This window comes from Tamandua tetradactyla, chromosome 8 (assembly GCF_023851605.1).
Source record: "Tamandua tetradactyla isolate mTamTet1 chromosome 8, mTamTet1.pri, whole genome shotgun sequence".
Taxonomy (NCBI): domain Eukaryota; kingdom Metazoa; phylum Chordata; class Mammalia; order Pilosa; family Myrmecophagidae; genus Tamandua; species Tamandua tetradactyla.
In genome coordinates, this window is record NC_135334.1 from 124,236,187 (window position 1) to 124,256,714 (window position 20,528).

At 45.9% G+C, this 20,528-nt stretch overlaps 1 protein-coding gene across 12 annotated transcripts in view; it reads right to left on the reverse strand.

The window, feature by feature from the left end:
- Nucleotides 1-5,600, reverse strand: part of CELF1 (CUGBP Elav-like family member 1) — an 80,886-nt gene extending 75,286 nt beyond the window's left edge. For 3 of the 12 annotated variants that reach the window (XM_077114626.1, XM_077114623.1, XM_077114622.1), the window contains exon 1: nt 5,497-5,588. The gene's annotated coding sequence lies outside the window, so the exon portion shown is untranslated. Of the gene's footprint in view, nt 1-5,496 lie in introns of all 12 variants that reach the window. The other 9 variants (XM_077114624.1, XM_077114621.1, XM_077114619.1 and 6 more) reach the window with 5 other exon arrangements.
- Between the last annotated feature and the right edge of the window lie 14,928 nt (nt 5,601-20,528).

Below are 20,528 nucleotides of genomic sequence, written 5' to 3' on the forward strand. Positions count from 1 at the left end.
TTACAGGCTTGGAACTGAATGATGTTTAAAATAAGGAAATGGCAATATGCTCATTGTCTCTAATAAGGATAGTATAGCAGAAATTAAAAAGTAACTCTATAGTACAGTTCAGCTAATTAATTCTAAGCAAATCCCTACTCTAAGATTCTATGAGACAATTTCATGACAAGGACAAAGTTGCAATTACAAAGATCTCAATGAAGAAAACTGTCTTTTGCAATTACAAAGCTCAGAAAAGGATTCTTGATACAATATAGTTCACAAAGAAAATAGCTAAAACTGATTACATCTTTCTCCAATACCTAAAGCTGATTACATCCTTCATCTAAATTACAACTCTAAATATGAGGGCTTACCCTTCCCCCAATCCTAAAACTAGTCACCTAATTAAATTAAGAAAAGATACAGGTGCCCTATTACAAAACCAATAGTATATTCATCTGTGTTTTTCAGTTTTCTATGAACACAGAAGCCTCCTATCAACCACAGACTCGCTGGGAGCACAGACAGTGACGATGCATCCAGGAGATCCCATTACCCAGGCATTCCAAACAAGGAGATAAAAGGTTCTATGGGAAGGATGCCCTTCTTAGCAGAACATTTCAGATGAACGAATTGGACTTCACAAAACAATCTTATCCTTTAAGCCCCAATAGACACAGGAAAATGCAAAACAAAATACACCCAAAAGGGGAAATGAAAAGAACACTAGCTTAACTATTTGTCTATGTAAGACGCTGCTAGGCCTTTTACCTGCGTTATCTTATTTGGCTGAACTGCATTGCTACTCCCATGAGATAAGTAGTATCTGCAGTTTTACAGATGGAGAAAGTAAATAGTATTATCAACACTGTGCCAGGCACATAATCCACCTCAATTAATTCTCACAACATTAGCAATTCAGCTTGGTATCTCCATTTTAAATGGGAAAACAGGTCTAGACATTTTAAGGTCATATAATAATGGTACGAATTTTTAAGCCCATCTTCCTGAGCCATCACACCTCTGTCTCCCAGACTGTGCACATTAATCCCATTCAACTCACACTATTCTTTCAAACCGCAAGTTTCCAAAAATCAAAGAATCAACTCTCAATATGGGAAGACCAATTCTCCGGGTTTTTAATCCATGCTTTCTTGTTTCTCTTCCCTCTCATTTGCTTTCTGACCATTTCTGTGTAGCTCAGGACCTCTAGCAGAGCATGCAGGTAAGTACAGGATCATATTAATAGCAAGCAACTTCGGGATTTACTAGAAGTTCCACTCAAGAGCTTACAAAGAAAGTTAATTACTGATTCAAATCACATTTCTGAAATACCTGCACTTCAAAAATACTTTCTATTTCCTACTATTATCAAAGATAACCAAGAATCAAAGAATAGTTCTGAGCAAAATAATGATGTACATTGTTCGCTGACACTAAAAGGTATATATATTCCCTGACACTAAAATAAAGCCCTAAGTGTTATGTATTTGAGGGCTGCAATTTTTTTTGGGGGGGGGGGGGGAATGCACGGTCTGGGAATTGAACCAGGGTCTCCCAAGTATAAGGCGAGCATTCTACCACTGAACTACCCGTGCACCCTTGTGAGGGCTGTAATTTTTAAAAGTACTTTTTGGGGCCTTACCTACCTCTTTGGGACAACAGGGCCATCTGAATAAAACTTCCAGTTAATTCCATGCCCCAAGATTAATACTCAACTCCCTTTATTACTAGGGAAGGAAAATGAAGGTGGCTTGGCCCAATGAGTAAAGAAAAAAACAGACAATGAAGCAGACCAAATCAACTGTGAATACCCAAAAAAATAACTAGAAGCTTATCTTAAAGCATGAGATTACTCAATGATTCTTCATTCATATTAGAATAAACTGGGAGGCCTACCAGTTCCTTCAAAATACTCTATGAACTATTTATTCTAACTAGGCCATTAAATACCAGAGTCTACAAATTTATCAGTACACAATGTGAAATATCTGGAGATCAAGCCACCCCTCTAACAAAAACCACTCATGTATTATTATAGCCATAACATGAAGCCAGAAACTTAACTATTTTTTTGACATTTTTTCAGTAAACACATACTCTGAAAGTGCTGTACATTCAAAGATAAGAAAGTATGACTAGATTAGAAATCTGAAATGATGCTATTAAGTGTGATTTGGGTTACTGTTAAACACTAGTATGCACACTGACATATTTGAACTTTCAAGAGGTTTGTCAGTGGACATCTCACTGTGATCGGCCCCAAGAGAGTGCCAACTATCAACATGAAGGAAACATTACTGACCTCAAGAAGTAGAGGCTACTGGTGAAAATAAAGCTTAACCAAATCCTATCATTCACTAAGTTAAAAAGAACTGAGAAGTTTGTTGTGAGTATCTCAAGATTTGAGCAGAGAAGAGCCTATGCTCCTACCTCTTCCAACTTTGCCCTGGCCTCCAGGTGGCAGCTCCTGTCTCCAAGGCACTTCCAGGTACCTTCTAACCTCCCATTTCTTTATTAGGTGCAGACTCATAAGAAAATGAGCTAAAGAAGCTACGGGGGCGGGGGGGGGGGGCGCACATGGGTAGTTCAGTGGTAGAATTCTTACCTGCCACTGGTCTGATACCCCCCCAAGCACTTCCCCTACCCCCCACCCCCACCCCCCAAAATTCAACAAATGGTACTGCAATGATGGGTACTCACATGGAAGAAGAATGAAATGTGACCCCCACCATACAGCATACAAAAAAAAAAAAAGCTACAGAGGCAGTCACAGGAAGGAGCAGCAGATACCAAATCTTTACTTTTAAAATATATATCTCACGCAACAGACATACAATAAATGTTAGGTCTCTGCCCCTTTCCTTCTCTTTCAACCCAGTGTATGTTTAAAAGAAGGACCCCTGTACTTTGCTCCTGTGCTGGGATATCCACTGGCCTACCTCACACATGCTAAAGCTATTAAATACAGGACACCATTTTAAATGTGATTACTAAAACCAAATAATGCCAAAAAAGCTTAAAAATACGTCACACAAAAATGTGGTAGGATAAGGCTATTTTGGTAAGATAGTAAACATTACTATGGCAATAAAAAGGATGGATAAGATAAAAACCAAAGGACTATGGCAGACTTTCTTCTTTTTGAGCTTATTTTTGTAATGAATCTGCAGCTTCTGTAATAACAAAAATAAACAGTTATTTAGAAAAATAAACCATTTCACTGTGTACCTGTTATACTGCAGGCACTCTCATGTTACTGCCCTGAAGCTGAATTACCATCATGTGAGAGAGACACTTATTTTCTCCATTTTGCAGATGACAATAAAACTGAGACCCAGAAAAATTAGACTTGACTAAGGTTATATACCTAATAAGTGATGGAGCAAGGTTGCAGTCCAGGCCTTTTAAGCTCAAGCCATTTTCACTTTTCATTTCTTCACATCACAAAGAGCAAACTGTTATTGTTCATGATATTATGAAGAAAAAGCCTGTGGTGAGACCTTTATTTTTTTCAATGTTTTTTTAATTGAAGAAAACAAGCAATATACTTACACTTAGAACCACCAAAAATGGCTATCTTAGTTAGCTTAACCATAGGCATATTTAAATAAGTATCCATATAATCGTTGTAAAACCTGTGTTTGTGTAGTAAGTTTAAAATTTAAAATTAAGGCAACAAGAAGAAAATCTACAAATTCACATAGCAAGGTTCTCAAATTCTAAGTATTAAACACTAACTTAGATATCATTTGATCAGCTTCGAAACTGTGAATGTTCTCAAAATATAATAGAAAGTTCTTACAAATATCTGCAATGCTATAGTAATGACCTATGTTACTAAATATTTTCCTGATTTCAGGAAAATATGAAATTGAAAATACTTTTACAGTTTACATATGGAATCTTAACCACCTAAAATGGGTATCTTAGCTTATCCACAGGCCTACATGTGGTGAGACTTTTAAGAGCACCTGCTCTGTAACCTTGGATAACTCATATAACTGCTGGGGACTACAGTTTCCTCATCTGATAAGCGAGAGGGCTGGAAAAGATATTCAACTTCTAAAAGCCCCTCCTGCTAAATGATTTTAAGTCTAGGCACTACCTTGAGAGAAGCAAACCCTACAAGAATTAATCGATGGGGAGAAGCTGAGGCTATATCCTGGGCCAAGAGCCATTCTCGATGGGAACAGGTGATGGGAAGTCATGAGGAGCGAACCACTGGAAGAACCATAAACTTCCTAGTTAAAGCAGCAGCTGAAAACATAAGTTTTGCTTTACTAACAGCACTGCTTCAATCTCAGGATCAAAATCCACATAAACAGTAAGTAAAATTAGAAAAACAAATTGGCATGGGGGAAAGACTATTACTGGAGCAATAGTTTATATGTGCTCAGTGGTTTTCCAAGTGGACTCATTAATGGTAAAAATGAAAGCACCCTGGGTGATTCTACAGAGACGCCTTCATCCTTACCAAGGATTTAAGAAGCTGGGACTTGCCTAGCACTCTAAGAGATGCTACCCTTGAGGAAAAGGGCCTACCAACAGTTGTCAAAAATGTGAAAAACGCAATTAAAGCCTCCGCAATCCACAGAGGATCAAAACCAGTGAAAAGACCTTTAAGAGGTGAAATTTCTGTGAAGGATTCACTGGGTGTTTGTAGCCACTTACACTGCAGACGTTATAAAGCCCTCTAATGCTCCTTCAGAACTGTTATTTGGCCTTTTTACTCGCGGGTAATAAACGCACAGAATTACTCTGCTAGCGAGAAGGAGATTCCATTTTGCTGAAACAGGCTCCGACACAATCTCACCACCTTCCCCCCAACCGCGGGGGTGAGCCTACACCAGTGGGGAGCTTCCTAGGGCCTGTGCGATGGTCTTGGAGAATTAAAGCATCGAGCCCGGAGAACCAGGACCAAGGAAGCACCGGCTGCAAAGCCAAAGCCGCATCTCCGGCGAAGCAAGCGCTCCGGGGTGCGAGATTCCAGCCCCGCCGCTAGGCCGGGACTGGGTGGACACCCGACGTGGGGGAGGGCCGGCCAAGGCCCGGCGGACGCGGGGCGCAGAACCGGGGGCTCCCGAGGATCCTGAGAAGGGCGGCGGTCCGGCGGCCCGACCCGGCACCGAGAACACGTGGGGCGAGGGGCGGGGAAGGGGTGTCCGCGCCGGCAGCCCGGGTCCGGCTCGGCGGCCGGGCGGAAGCGGAGATGCCCCTGGGCAAGGAGCGAGGCCCTTTGGCCCCGGACCGGGAGAGAGGAGGCAAAGCCGCGAGCAGCGCGGGTCTCCCGGGACGCGGCGCACGCGCCGGGCAGGCGCGCGGGGCCCGGGCAGCCGAGGACCCCCACACGAGGAAGGAGATGGCAAACCAGGCCCGGGGGCGCGGGGGACGAGCCGCGGCCGCGCGCGGAGGACCCTGTGAACCGGGGCCGCCCGGCCCGGACCCGCCCCGCGGCGCCTCCCTCTCCCTCCCTCCCGCCCGCGGCCCGTTATCCGCGGCCGCTGCACTCACCAGCGGCTGCACCTGAGCCCGCCGCTGCCTCCGCTGCTGCCTGCGCCTCCGCAGCCGCCGCCGCCGCCTCGCTCCTGAGGCCGAGTCCCGTGGGAGCCTCCTCGTCCCGCCGCCGCCGCCGCCGCCGCTGCCGCCAGAGCAGAACACCCCAAAATGGCGGCACTTCCGGCACCTACCACCGGCGGGAGGGCCGGGAGGGGGCGCGAAGGGAATGTACCACCGCGGCGCCCGCAGCCCGGCCGGGCCGAGCGCGCAGGGGCGGGCCGGGCGTCGGCGCTGCAGCGCCCCCTCGGGCGGGGGCGGGGGGCCGCAGCGACGCGGGCGTTGGGCGGCTGGCGGAAGGTCCCGCGGGGAGGACCCGCCGGGGTGCAGCCCTTTGTCTCCGAGCTTGGCTGGGGGCGAGGGAAGACCCCGGCCTGGGGGTCTGGAGCGCGAGATCTGCGGCCTCTGCTGGGCGGCCCGCCCGGCCCCGCGCTGAAGCTGCGCGTGATCCGGCAGCGAGGAATGAATGCGGGAGGGAGCGCTCTCGGCCAGCCCCGGGCACGTGGCCCACTGCCCTTTGCCCAGCGAACAGCGGCCGGATCCAGGCCGGTCCCCTTCGGTGCAGGTGTGTGGAATGTGCGCGGTTGCAGAGTTAATGATGACACCGCGTGCACGCACAGCCTCGCAGAAATGCCTGCAAGGCCAGCGAGCCCAGAAGGGGTCTACCAAGACAAGATTGCCTGGCCCTGAGCAGCTTTTCCCAGATCTTTTTTTTTTTTAACAGCCCAGGTGGGGTTCCTGAAGACTTCCTTCGGAGTGACTCGGAAATCTCAGGGTGTAAGCGGAATGCAAACAATATAACAATTGTTTTAATGTAATTTTATTGAGGTGCATTCACACAGGGTAAAATCCAGCCAAAGTATACAAAGGCTCACGGTATCATCACATAGTTCATCACCGCCTTCAATTTTTTTTTTTAATCATCACATAGTTGTATACTCATCACCATGACCATTTTTAGAACATGTGCATCACTCCAGAAAAATAAATAAAAAGAAAAAATCCCTACGTCCCATACCGCCTACACCTTCCTCTCATTGACCACTAATATTGCAATTACCCAATTTTTTTACCCCTCATCCCCCTATTATTTAATTATTGATTCAAAGTTAAAAAAAAAAAAAAAGCGACATTCTTTATCCCGCAGGTTCCAGAACTTGTGAATCAATGAAATACAGATAGAGAAAAACTTAGTTCTGGGACTTTTTGGCCACACCAACGTGCAAATAACTCATGGGTTTGTAAATTATTTCTCTTACATCATCTGGCTTCCCAGAGCAAATAATTTTCATACCCACAAATACTGATTATAGCCTACTTTACCACAAAAAGCAACAAGTGGGCACCCGAGCAGAAGCCTCCAGGGTTTTCCATGTATTGGAAGGACCTCACTCCACTTCCCCGGGGTGTGTGGGGTGGGGGCAAACCAGCTACAGTTTTTCTGGTCGGTGTACATGGGACAATTAGCCCCTAGTTTGTACACTATCATATTCCCTAATTGAACTGTATCATTTATCATTTTATATCTACATAATCCTGATAGATGAACTTGTTCTTGTTAATGGCTTTATGTGTAATTTACTGAAAGCCTCCTGTATTTATAGACCGTTATAGTTTTATAGCATGCCACATATATTATCGCAATTAATTTTATATTTGTCTCCCAGCTGCCATGGACTGCAGAGACTTTGCCTCATTGTTTTCCGGGCTGTGGTGTCATCCAGACACCCGTAGGGCTCACCTCCTTTACCTTCCCTGACCGCCCTAGTTAAAATTACACGCCCACATCCACCCTTCCAATCCCCTTTCTTGCCTTATTTATGTCCAAAGTACTTATCACCATTTGACATGATGTATCTTGTACTTATAAATTAGCTATTTTGTTTCATTTGTGGTCTCCCCCACCAGAAGGGAAACTCTATGGGGTTGGAGACTTGGTGTTTTATTTCGCCTCCGGGTGTGCAGGACGCCGCGGCAGGAGTGGAGCGCAGCCGGCGGCCCCTGCAAGCGCTGGCCGTGGAAAGGTTGGGAAGCTCTCCACGGCTTCCTTGGGCGCGCCTGTGAGCTGGGTGAGGGCGCGGCCGCGAGTGTCCTCAGGCCCGACACGGCGCCCGCCAGGGCCGCGGGGGGAGGAAGGCAGGGACACGCCCGGGGTCGCCTCCGGCCCGCGCCCGCTCCCGCCCTCCTCGGGCGTCGCGGGAGAGCCCGGCCTTACACCCTGAAGCCGGGAACCCAGGCGGGGCTCCGCCGCCCAGGCAGCCCGCGCGAGAGCGACGGCAGCCCCCGCAGCTGGACGTGGGAGGTGCGGAAGTAGCCGCGCGCCCTGCGGTGTCCGCGCGTCCCGGGAGCCTGGGCCCCGCGCCCCTCGGCAGCGCCCCGCGGCCCCGCGCTGCTTCCCATAGCTGTGCCGCTGCGCCGGGGCGCCCTTGTCGGAGAGGAAATGCCAGTCCTTGCGGGGGCTTCGCTAGGGTCCCTCTCGCATAAGGTACCCGGGAAGCCACAGCCGTGAGCTCAGAGCTGGCAGGGGAAAAACAGTTACGTGGAGAACAAAAACAGGCTCCCATAACTTCAAAGGCTTTCGCCAGCACAGGCCAAATACCAAACAGCTTAATGATCAAAAAAAGCCTGATGTGACATTAAAAAGAGAATGTAAAGCTCTGTTTCATTTTTCGCTTTCCCAATCGATAAAGATTTGTTCTGCCCAAGTGCTGGTACAAGTAACACTCACATCATCTTTCTGGAGAATTAGAAATTTTGTGCACTTTTCCAGAATGTATCCTAAGGAAATAGTCGCGGGTAAGTACAGAGCCGTAACATTATTTCAAAAGCACAAAATTGGATAGACAAGGAGATTGAGCAAATAAATCATGATATAATCACAGCCTAAGATATTATACGTAATTTCAAATAATGATAAAATATCTATGTGAGAAAATCTTCAGGATACATGACTCGTGAAAAAAGCGGGTAACAATAAGTACAATATGAATCCAATCTGTAATAAAACACATTTAAATCCTTGATCCTGCTCTAATGTTTGTGTATGGGGTCCGATCTGTCTTTTCTTTTTCTTCTTTTTCCATGTGGATATCCAGTTGATTCAGCACCGTTTGCAAAGACCATCTTTTCTCTACTGTGACTTGCTGTTTTTTAATTCTCATGCATTGTCGTTGAGAATGAGAATTGATATAACCTCTTTGGAAGACTGTTTGACAGCATTTAGCTATTTTGCTAAAGCTAAATAGCTCAATAAACTCTTACCTTATGATGCAATTCTACTCACAGCAGAATATTTATTTTTACCAAAAGAATGGGGTAGCAGCATTTTAATAACAGCCCACATTGGAAAAAAGGACTAAATTACTGAATATTCTAATAATGGAATATTTATGTCAGTGAAAAGGATCACACTGTTGTTCCTACACCCCCTGGGATGAATTGCACAGTCACAAACATTGAGCAAGGCAAGCCCAAAACAAAAAAGCATGTATGACATGTGGAAGTCAGGTTCATGTGTCACCTTTGCCAGGTGATGGTGACCAGTTGTCTGGTCTCAGGCAAGCGCTGGCTTGACTGTTACTATGAGGACATTTCCTGAACTTGACTCATCAGTGAGTGAATTACATTTATGGTGATTGCATCTGCAGTCAGCTACGAGTGCTGTCTTCCCAATGACAGACATTTAATCCTGTCAGTTGTAAGTTTTTCAGGGAGAGGTGATAAATTCAGCAGTCAGAAGAGAGAACTTTTTGTCTCTACTATAGCCAGCCAGCCTCTCCTGGGGAATCCTACGGAATTTGGACTGGTATATCCCCGTAGTTGTGGGAGACATTTCTGTAAGATCTCATATTTACACATATTTCCTATTGGTTCTGTTTCCTACGAGAACCCTGACTACTACAGCTTGGTACCGAGAGCGGGGTAGTTCTTGAGAAACAGAATCTTAACAATGGGGTTTTGCAATTGGTTTTCTAGTTTGATTAGATTCAAAGGCACTGATGAGTCTATTTCCAATAATCAAGGTGGCACTGACAGTCCATGGCGCGGGGTGGCAATACAGATACGATATGCAAAACATCTCCATTTGTTTCTGCTAATCATTCGCTTATATGAGGCAAGACTCTGGGTGACAGTGTTTTTGACACCTTAACAGTTTGTGGAGTTATAATGATGTTGACTGGCTGGTCCTAGATAGGCTGGATACAATTAGAAAGGGATGAACCGAAGGCTTCAAATTTGCAGCTTAAGTGCCATATGAAAGATGTTAAGTTTCTACGTGTGCCCTGAAAGAACATCTTGTTTCCTTTGGTCGCAGACTTGAGATCTCTGAAAACCAGACTCAAAAGTCTCCTTGTGCAAGCAGATTTACAATGCAAACCAAATTCTCAACCTTGCAGGGTGTCTGCTGTGAAAGTGAGGGCATTAATTGGAACAGGATGGGCTGCTGACACTTGGGCCGGGGACACATGGGTTGACAACGATGGCAGTGGGGACACTGAAACCCTGGATTCTGGTGAGTCCCTGCTAGATAAACCTGTAATGGACTGCCCTGAGGAAGGAGCCACCCAGCCTCCAGCCTGCCCTAAGGAAACAGCTTGCTGACTTCCAGTCTGCCACCCAACCTCCACCAGAAGAGATTAACCCTTTACTGCCTGCTAACCCTGTAATCACCTCCCCCTAGAGAAACAGCCCTCACGCCTCTGTCTGGAGAGACAAATCCTGTTTCACCAGATGAAACTGCAAGGAGAATGCCCTGGAGTAATTGGCTTGAAAGACACTTCTCATTCTTTTCATCACCCACCACCACTCCCCAGCTTTTCTTCCCAGCCTATAACTAGACTCAAGTCCCAACAGGCCCCGCAAGGTGAGGTACCAGGAAGAGGTACAATGTACTTCAAAAGAACTGCATGTCTTTTTCTAATTTATATAGACATAAATCAGGGGAGTATGTGTGGGAATGGATATTAAGGGTGTAGGATAATGGTGGAGGGAATATAAAGCTGGGATCAGGCTGAATTTTTTTTTATATGAGCCCACTAAGCAGAGATTCTGCATTCAATGTTATAGCTCAAGGGGCTAGAAAAGGCATTAACAGTTTGGATGGTTGGCTGAAACATGGATCAAGGGGTGGCTGACATTTCCTGAGGTTGAAATGCCAGAACTTCCCTGGTATAATGTAGATGAGGGGATCCAGAGAGATTGGAGTGTTAGAGTGGATTTATCATGGAAAGCCTGCTCTCACACCCCAGGAATGTCTGGAGGACGCACCTTTCACCAGGACTGTGAGGAATAAACTTGTAAGACTAACGCCATCATCCCTGAAGAGCGCTGTAGTCGCCCTTCTCTGTAGGTCAAATGTTACTGTTCATAGTAATTACAGATTACTATCACTGAGCTGGAATCCTTAAACACAATGGGAATAACTGTATCCTGAGTTGGCAGAAGCCATGTGGCAGCAGTTAATCACCAAAGACAAGGTGGGCTTGGCCACCATAATGGACAGTAGATTCAAAGCAGGAGTCAAAATAATCTGATTTGCAGAGACTTGTGGCATTGGCTAGTAGATCATGGGATACATAGAAGTAAAATAGATGGGCAGTCTACTAAATTCTTGTTTGAGCTATATAAGCAGAGGAATTCTAGTCAAGTGAACAGAAGTCTAACCTGAATTACAAATACAGAGAGTGATGGCCCCTTAATCAATTCCCAGACTTGAGACAGTTCACAGATCCAGAGTCCCTTGAGTGAGGGGTGGGCCAGGTACTCTTGGGGAAGGACCCTTTAACAATGCTGAAATTTAACCTTTCTCCCAGCCTTCCCCAAGGAGACCTACGACCTTTTACCAGGTAACTGTGCATTGGGGAAAAGGAAATGATGAGATGCTTTGGGGATTATTAGACACTGGCTCAGAAGTGACACTAATTCCAAGAGACCCAAAACGTCACTCTAGTCTGTCAGAGTAGGGACTTATGGAGGTCAGGTAGTCAATGAAATTTTAGCTCAAGTCCATCTCACAGTGGGTTCAGTGAGTCCCCGGGCCCATTCTGTGGTCATTTCCTCAGTTCCAGAATGCATAATTGGAATTGACATACTCAGCAACTAGCAAAATCCCCACTTTGGTTGCTGGACCTATGGAGTGAGGGCTATTACAGTAGGAAAGTCCAAGTGGAAGCCATTAGAACTGCCTCTACCTAGGAAAATGGTAAAGCAGAAGCAGTACCGGACTCCTGGAAGGTTTGCAGAGATTACTGCCATTCTTAAGGACTTGATGGATGCAGGTTGATTCCCACCACATCCCGTTCAACTCTCCTATTTGGCCTCTGCAGGAAATAGATGGGTCTTGGAGGACGACAGTGGATTATTGTAAATTTAACCAGATGGTAACTCCAATTGCAGCTGCTGTTCCAGATGTGGCATCATTGCTTGAGCAAATCAATACATCCCCTGGTACCTGGTATGCTACTGATCTGGCTTTTTTCTCAATAACTGTTAGTAAGGACCACCCAAACCAGTTTGCTTTCAGCTGACAAGGCTAGCAGTATATCTTCACTGTCCTACCTCAGGGGTATATCAACTCTCCAGCCCTATGTCACAATCTTGTCTGCAGGGACCTTGATTGCTTCTCCCTCCCACAAGACATCACACTGGCCCATTATATTGATGATATCATGTTGACTAGACCTAGTGAGTAAGAAATAGCAACTACTCTAGACTTATTGGTAAGGCATTTATGTGTCAGGGGATGGGAGATAAATCCAACTAAAATACAGGGGACTTACACCTCAGTGAAATTTCCAGGTGTCCGGTGGTGTGGTACATGTTGAGATATGCCTTCTAAGGTGAAGGATAAGCTATTGTATTTGGTCCCTCCTTTGACAAAAAAAGAGGCACAATGCCTCATTGGTTCCTTTGAATTTGGGGGACAACACATTCTTCATTTGGATGGGCTACTCAATCCCATTTACTGAGTGACCAGAAAAGCCACTAGTTCTGAGTGGGGACCGGAACAAGAGGAAGCTCTGTGACAGGTCCAGGCTGCTGTGCAAGCTGCTCTGACACTTGGACCATATGACCTAGCAGGTCCAATGGTGCTGGAAGTGCCAGTGGCAAACGGAGATGCTGTCTGGAGCCTTCGGCAGGAGAATCACAGCACAGACACTTAGGATTTTGGAGCAAAGCCTTGACATCCTCTGCAAATAACTACTCTCCTTTTGTGAAACAGGTTTTGACCTGCTACTGGGCCTTCATAGAGACTGAACACTTAACCATGGGCCACCAAGTTACCATGAGACCTGACTTGCCTATCATGAACTGGGTGTTGTCTGACCCACCAAGCCATAAAGTTGGGCATGCACAGCAGCACTCCATCATAAAATGGAAATGGTATATACGAGATAGGGCTTGAGCAGGTCCTGAAGGTACAAGTAAGTTACATGAGGAAGTGGCCCAAATGCCCATGGTCTTCACTCCTGCCACATTACCTTCTCTTTCCCAGCCCAGAGCCATGGTCTCTTGGGGAGTTTCTTACAGTGAGTTGACTAAGGAAAAGAAAACTCAACCCTGGTTTACAGATGGTTCTGCATGATATGCTGGTACCACCCAAAAACGGACAGCTGCAGGACTGCAGCCTCTTTCTGGGATGTCCCTGAAGGACAGTGGTGAGGAGAAATCCTCCCAGTAGGCAGAACTTCAAGCAGTGCATCTGTTTATTCATTTTGCTTGGAAGGAGAACTGGTCAGAGGTGCATTTGTGGAGAGACTCATGGGCTGTTGCTAATGGTTTGGCTGGATGGTCAGGGACTTGGAAGGAACGTAATTGGAAAGTTAGTGACAAAGAGGTCTGGGAAGAGGTATGTGGTAGACCTTTCTGAGTGGGCTAAAACATGAAGATATTTGTGTCCCATGTGAATGCACACCAGAGGGTGACTTCAACAGAGGTCAAGTGGATAAAATGACTGCTTCTGTGAATACCAGGCAGCTTCTTTCCCCAGCCACTCCTGTCATGAACAAAGTGGTCATGGTGGCAGCGATGGAGGTTATGCATAGGCTCAGCAACATGGACTTCCACTCACCAAGGCTGACTTGGCTACAGCCACTGCTGAGAGCCCAATCTGCCAGCAGCAGAGACCCACACTCAGCCCCTGATATGGCATTGTTCCCCGAGGTGATCAGCCAGCTACGTGTGGCAGGTTGATTACATTGGACCAACCCCTTCATGGAAGGGGCAGCGATCTGTTCTAACTGGAATAGACACATACTCTGGATATGGGTTTGCTTTCCCTACATGCAATGCTTCTGCTAAAACTACTATCCATGGGCTTACAGAATGCCTTATCCATCGTCATGGTATTCCACACAGCACTGCTTCTGGTCAAGGAATACACTTCTCAGAAAATGAAGTGCGGGAATGGGCACATGCTCATGGAATTCTCTGTCTTACCGTGTTCCCCATTATCCAGAGGCAGCTGGATTGATAGGGCGGTGGAATGGCCTTTTGAAAACTCAATTACGGTGCCAACTAGGTGGCAATACCTTGAAGGACTGGAGTAATGTTCTCCAGGAGGCTGTATATGCTCTGAGTCAGCATCTGCTGTATGGTGCTGTTTCTCCCATAGCCAGGATCCATGGGTCCAGGAACCAAGGGGTGGAAATGGGAGTGGCACCACTCACTATTACTCCTAATGATCCACTAGGAAAATTTTTACTTCCTCTCCCTGAGACCCTGAGCTCTCCTGGTCTACAGGTTTTAGTTCCAAAAGGGGGAGTGCTTTCTCCAGGAGAAACAACGATTCCATTGAACTAGAATCTCAGACTGCCACCTGGTCACTTTGGGCTACTCATGCCCCTGGATCAACAAGCCAAGAGGGGGTTACTTTACCGTCTGGGGTGATTGACCCTGAGTATCAGGGGAAAATGGAACTGCAACTACACAATGGAGGTAAAGAAGAGTTTTCTCTGGCATGTAGGAGATCCCCTAGGGTGTCTCTTAGTACTACCATGCCCTGTGATTAAAATCAATAGAAAACTGCAACAACCCAATCCAGGCAGGACTATCAATGGCTCTGAAACTTCAGGAATGAAGGTTTGGGTCATCCCCCCAGGCAAAAAACCACGGTCAGCTGAAGTACTTGCTGAAGGTAAAGGGAACATGGAATGGGTAGTGGAAGAAGGTAGGGATAAATCTGAACCATGACCACACGATCAGTTACAGAAATGAGGACTGTGATGTTGTTTTGTTTATGTTATAGTTTTCAAGTTGTAAGATATCAAGTTTAAGAGTGAATATTACCCAAGGACTTGCACTCTATTCTGGAGAGATTTAATGCATTTCCGGTTGCACGTGGGTGAGTTGAGTATTGTTCGGCAAGGAAAAAAATGTGCCTTTTATTGTTTTCTATTTAGACATTAAGTATGGTTTAAGGTGATGAGTATAGCTGCCAAGTTGACAAGGGGTGGACTGTCATGGTCAGGTTTATGTGTCTACTTGGCCAGGTGGTGGTGCCCAGTTGTCTGGTTGGGCAAGCGTTGGCCTGTCTGTTGTGATGAGGACATTTCATGGACTTAAATCATGAACACATTGGCTACATCCACAAGTGATTGCATTTGTAATCAGCCAAGGAGAGTGTCCTCTGCAATGAATGATGCTTAATCTAATCACTGGAAGCCTTTTAAGGAGGACTCAGAAGAGACAATCACTCTTCCTGCTTCAGCCAGCCAGCTTCTCCTGAAAGTTCACTGAGGACCTTCATTGGAGCAGCCACCTCGCAGCCTGCCCTGCAGACATGGACTCTACATCCCCATGGTTGTGTGAGACACTTTTAAGAATTTTATATTTACAGATATAAATCTGTAAATTTATCTCCTGTGGATTCTGTTTCTCTAGAGAACCCTAGAGGGTCCATTATTTTCACTGGGGTGATGGTTTCACAGGTCTATATGTATAGTGGTATACAGGTATATATATATAAGTATTGAAATATAAAAATGATTAAAAAAAGATAATACAATTAAAATTAAATATTGAATACAATTAAAATTGGCATGTTAAGAGCTGTTAGAAAAATCACTGACATGGAAACATGTTCACAATTTATGGTTAAATGGCAAAAAGCAAGTTGCAAAATTCCCATTTTTTTAAGAAAAAGATACATTCATATATGTGTGTGTGTATATGTATTATTCTTATCATCATCAATTCTTCTTTGTTGTTAAGAGGGGAGGGCATTTCTAATAGGGAACCACGATCAAAAAGAAGAAGTGAGCATTTGGGCCTTGGCACTCGGCCCACCTGCCCTTTCTGGGGTTTGCTGTGCCAGCCGGCAGGTCATCTTTCTTCCCAGGCTGCATAAGAGCTGGGCTTCACCTGGCAACTCCGAGCCAGACTAATGCAGTGGATTAGGCTCGGTTAAACCGTGCTAACAAGCAGACCTCAGATGAAATATCTGACGCAAAACAGAAGCCTATTTCTCTCTCCGCTAACAGAGCAGGGCATGTGGTCACAGTCCGTAGAGGGAGGGGAGGGTTGGTTCTGCACTTTGCAGTGCTTTCGTGGCCCAGACCAATGCCCATTGCCATCTGTCACTCGTGCCATCTGTCACTCGTGCCTGTGAGGTTATTTCAGCCACTGCCACCCCCATCCCAGCACATGAGAAAAGGAAAACTGTGAGGGAGACTCGTGGAAGTTTTTATGGTTCAACTAAAGTACGTATACATCCCTTTCACTCACATCCCATTGGTGATAACTGAGACTCAAGTCACCTCTAATGACAAGGGATGCTGGGGCACGTGGCTGCACAGATGCCACAGGAGAAATGGAGAAAGGGTTTTGGTGGACAGTTAACCATCTCTGTCCGAGCTCTAATGATGGTTTGCCACGAGGTAGGATAAGGAGACACTCTCTTTTCATCCTATATAGTTCAGAAATGCTTGCGCTTTTATAAAAGCCTTCACTGCTTTTAAGTAGAAAATAAAAAGCGAAACCTGGGGAAGGACAACTGTAAAGGAGGTGAGTGGTGGCCACTCGAGGACGAGAACTCCTGTCCCCTGATACCTGTATACATTACTTTATATGGAAAAGGGACATTTACAGATGCAATTAAGTTCAGGATTTTGAGATAAGGAGAGTGCCCTGGATTTTCTGGGTGGGCCCGAAATGCCATGGTCAACGTCCTCAGAAGCGTGAGATGGCACAGAGAGAGGAATGGTGGCGTGAAGGGGAGCAGAAAGTGATGTGGCTACAAACCAAGAAATGCTGGCAGGCACCAGAAGCTCATGAGGCAAGGAATAAATTCTCCAGAGCCTCCGCAGGGAGTGCAGCTCTGCCAACACCTTCATCTCGGACTTCTGGTCTCCAGGACTGTCAGAGATTACATTTTTGTTTTTTAAGCCACCAAGTGAATAGTAGTTACAGCAGCCTCGGGAAACTAACATGGGGGTAAAACAATGAAAGGTTTGCCTGCACAAACTATGAAACCTCTTTCTGATACCTTCTTAATTGATGAAAACTAGAACCAGCCTAAATTTCTGTCTCAGGAAAATGGGTAAATACATAGTTATATAAACATACAATGGGATATTATAGCAGAGTGAAAACTAATGGACAATAACTACATGCAAAAATGTTGACTATTTAGGGAAGAAGTAAGTTATGCAAGACTATTTGATTTACCATTTTTACAAAGCTTAAGAAAAGCAAAATTAAACATGATATCCCATTTAGGGATGGACAGATTAGATAGAAAAAGAGAGCGAGAAAGAGAGGGGGAGAGATGGTATGACTATTTTAAATAAAGGCAAAGAAATAACATATTTAAAATTCAGGCTGGAGGTGTGTTGAGGCAGAGAGATAGAGCCAGGGAGGAACATGCAGTATTTAAGTTCTTAAGTTGGGTGGTGGTTCATGAGTAATTTGCTTCTATTTTCATAATTACACTTTTTTACTTACACATGTAGGATGCCTATTCCTTTTTTGTATCAGACGGTTAATAGTTTCTAAAGGAAAAACAAAATCACTAAGATTGTAAAGATAGATGGGCATAGGATATCATCAGACAAGCTACAGAGAAAGAAACACAAAAGGATAACAATGTGCGGGGGGGGGGACAAAATTCATGAACAATAAAAATACAAACATACAATGAGGCATCTTTTGTCACTCATTGCTGATGTCTGCAAAAATCAGTAACATGGAATCTGACAAGCCCTTGGCCCACCAGGCAGGACAGTGCACTGTTCATGTGCCTCGAGCCTCAGGACGCTGGTGCAAAGCCTATCTCTACTGCTTAGACTCTCGTTGCCTAGAGTCAGTTATTTAACTGGTCTGTACCTCAGTTTCCTCCTAATAAAATGGGGATAATAATAGTTTTTAACCCTCTTATTGTGGAAATTAAATTAGAAAATCCATGACAAGCATTTGGAACAATGCCTTGCACATAGTAATTGTTCAATAAATGTTAACTATTACTACTGTAGGCAATTTGACATATTATGAGGCAATTTGACTAAATATATGCATGCATGTTTGTCATGAGCCTGAAAAATGCTCATACCCTTTCCCTAATTAAACTATAAATATACTATAATTCCAATCAAAATCATATTGGGATTTTTTTTTTAACTAGAAAAGACAATCCAAATGTTCTTTCTGGAAAATTAGTTTAAGAAGGCCAGGAATTTTTTTTAACTTTTTTTATTGTATAGTATAACATATATACAAAGCAAAGAAATAAAAAAGAAATAGTTTTCAAAGCACTCTTCAACAAGTAGAAGTTGAAGAGTTTGTCCTGGGTTACAATACGATCCTCTCACATTTTTCCTTCTAGGTGCTCCAGAATATAGGAGGCTGGAAGGCTTAAATATTTTTTATTATAATAATCAATTTTTTTTCCTTTTTGGTGAAAAATAACATATACAAAAAAGCTACAAATTTCCAAGCACAGCACCACAATTAGTTATAGAACATATTTCATAGTTTGACATGGGTTACAATTTCACAATTTTAGGATTTTACTTCTAGCTGCTCTAAAATACTGGAGACTAAAAGAGATATCAATTCAATGATTCAACATTCATATTCATTTGTTAAATCCTACTTCTCTGTATAACTCTACCATCACCTTTGATCTTTTCATCCCTCTCTTGAGGGACGTTTGGGCTATGGGAATTCTAAATTTTTGCTATTGAAAGGGTCTGTCATAATATGGGGTAGGGAGATGGACTTATCTGATGTTCTGGAGAGGCTGGGCCCTCTAGGTTTCAGGGTTTATCTGGACCAGGGACCCATCTGGAGGTTGTAGGTTTCTGGAAAGTTACTCTAATGCCTGGAACCCTTGTAGAATCGTATGTATTGCCCTAGGTGTTCTTTAGGATTGACTGGAATGGTCCTGGTTGGGGGTTGGCAGGTTATGACAGGTAGCAAGGTCTACCTGAAGCTTGCATAAGAGCAACCTCCAGAGTAGCCTCTCGACTCTATTTGAACTCTTTCTGCCACTGATACTTTATTAATAACACTTCTTTTCCCCCTTTTGGTCAGGATGGAATTGTTGCTCCCACCGTGCCAGGTCTGGACTCATCCCTGGGAGTCATCTCCCGTGTTGCCAGGGGGACTTTCACCCCTGGATGTCATGTCCCATGTAGTGGGGAGGGCAGTGATTTCACTTGCAGAGTTGGGCTTAGAGAGACTGAGGCCACATCTGAGCTACAACAGAGGTCCTCCAGAAGTAACTCTCAGGCATGCCTAGAGGTAGTCTAAGCTTCTCCGCTACCTACATTAGCTTCACAAGAGCAGGCCAGGAATTTTTTAAAAAGAAGACTAAAGAAGAAGACTTATCCTATCAGATACTGAAACTAATGTAAAGCAACAGCCATGAAAACAGCGTGTTACTGTTACAAAAACAGACAAACAGATCACAAGCGATCAGAAACACGAACACACCACACATGAGGGTCTAGCACAAGGTAAAGTCAGCATTACTGGTCACCGGGTGGGGAGGGACTGCTCGGGGCAGCAGGCCAGGGGCTGGGGCACTGGGCGAGGGTCAACCAACAGGGGTTCTCCAGGTGCAAAGGCGCTCAAACGCGAAGCGGGTTGCATCGAATCTGACCCCTGGGCAGGAATGTCGTGTAAATCATTAGAGGAACGGCCCCGGGACCTACAGCTCGAGCGCACAGGGTCGTGTCTGGATGAAGGGACAGCCACAGGCAGCACCGATGTCCGCCCAGGGCACGAAGCTGCTGACCAGGCTCGGCGCGGCCCACAACCAGCCGGCACCGAGCCCTGAGGAGCCTCGGGCCCCGCAGAGAGGAGGCATTGCACCCACGGGAAGGCACGGCCGGCCCGGGCAGCTCCCCGCCCCAGGACACCAGCCAGGCGGCGGGGACTGTCGGGTCTGACGGGAGCCTCCTGGCTGGGCAGGTCCCCTCCCCCGGCCCTGCAGAGACCCCTTCCAGGGGCATCACCAGTAACATCAGAGCCAAGGCGCTGGGTGCGCCATGCGCCCGGGTGAGCACACCCTCCAGGGAGGGCCCACGCGTGCAAGGCTCGTTCCTGGGGCCAGCCCAGCTGCCTTGAAGACCCCGGACTTGGGCCCTCCTGCTCTTTCCGTGCGGCTCCCCGCTGCCGCCCACCCGGCCACACAGCTCTGTCCCAGGCAGGGCTCAGCTGATCTGCAGCCCTAACCCTGACCCTGACCCTAACCCTGACCCTAACCCTAACCCTAACACTCTCCGCATCTGAGTCAGGCCTGCTGCCTCTCTGAGGCTGACCCAGATCTCTCCCACGGCAGTTGTAGGTGTCAGCAACCTCTCCAGTGACTCATTCTCAGCACCCTCCAGGCTCACTCCTGCTAACCCAGTTCAAGGCAGAGAGGAACTTGTTCCAAGGGTCAGGGCAGGAACTGCCCTGTCCTGGCAGCGCTCAGACAAGCCCAGCCTCCCAAGATGGCTCCTTCACCATCCCAAAGGACACAGGAGGAGTGGCCTGAGACTTGAGAG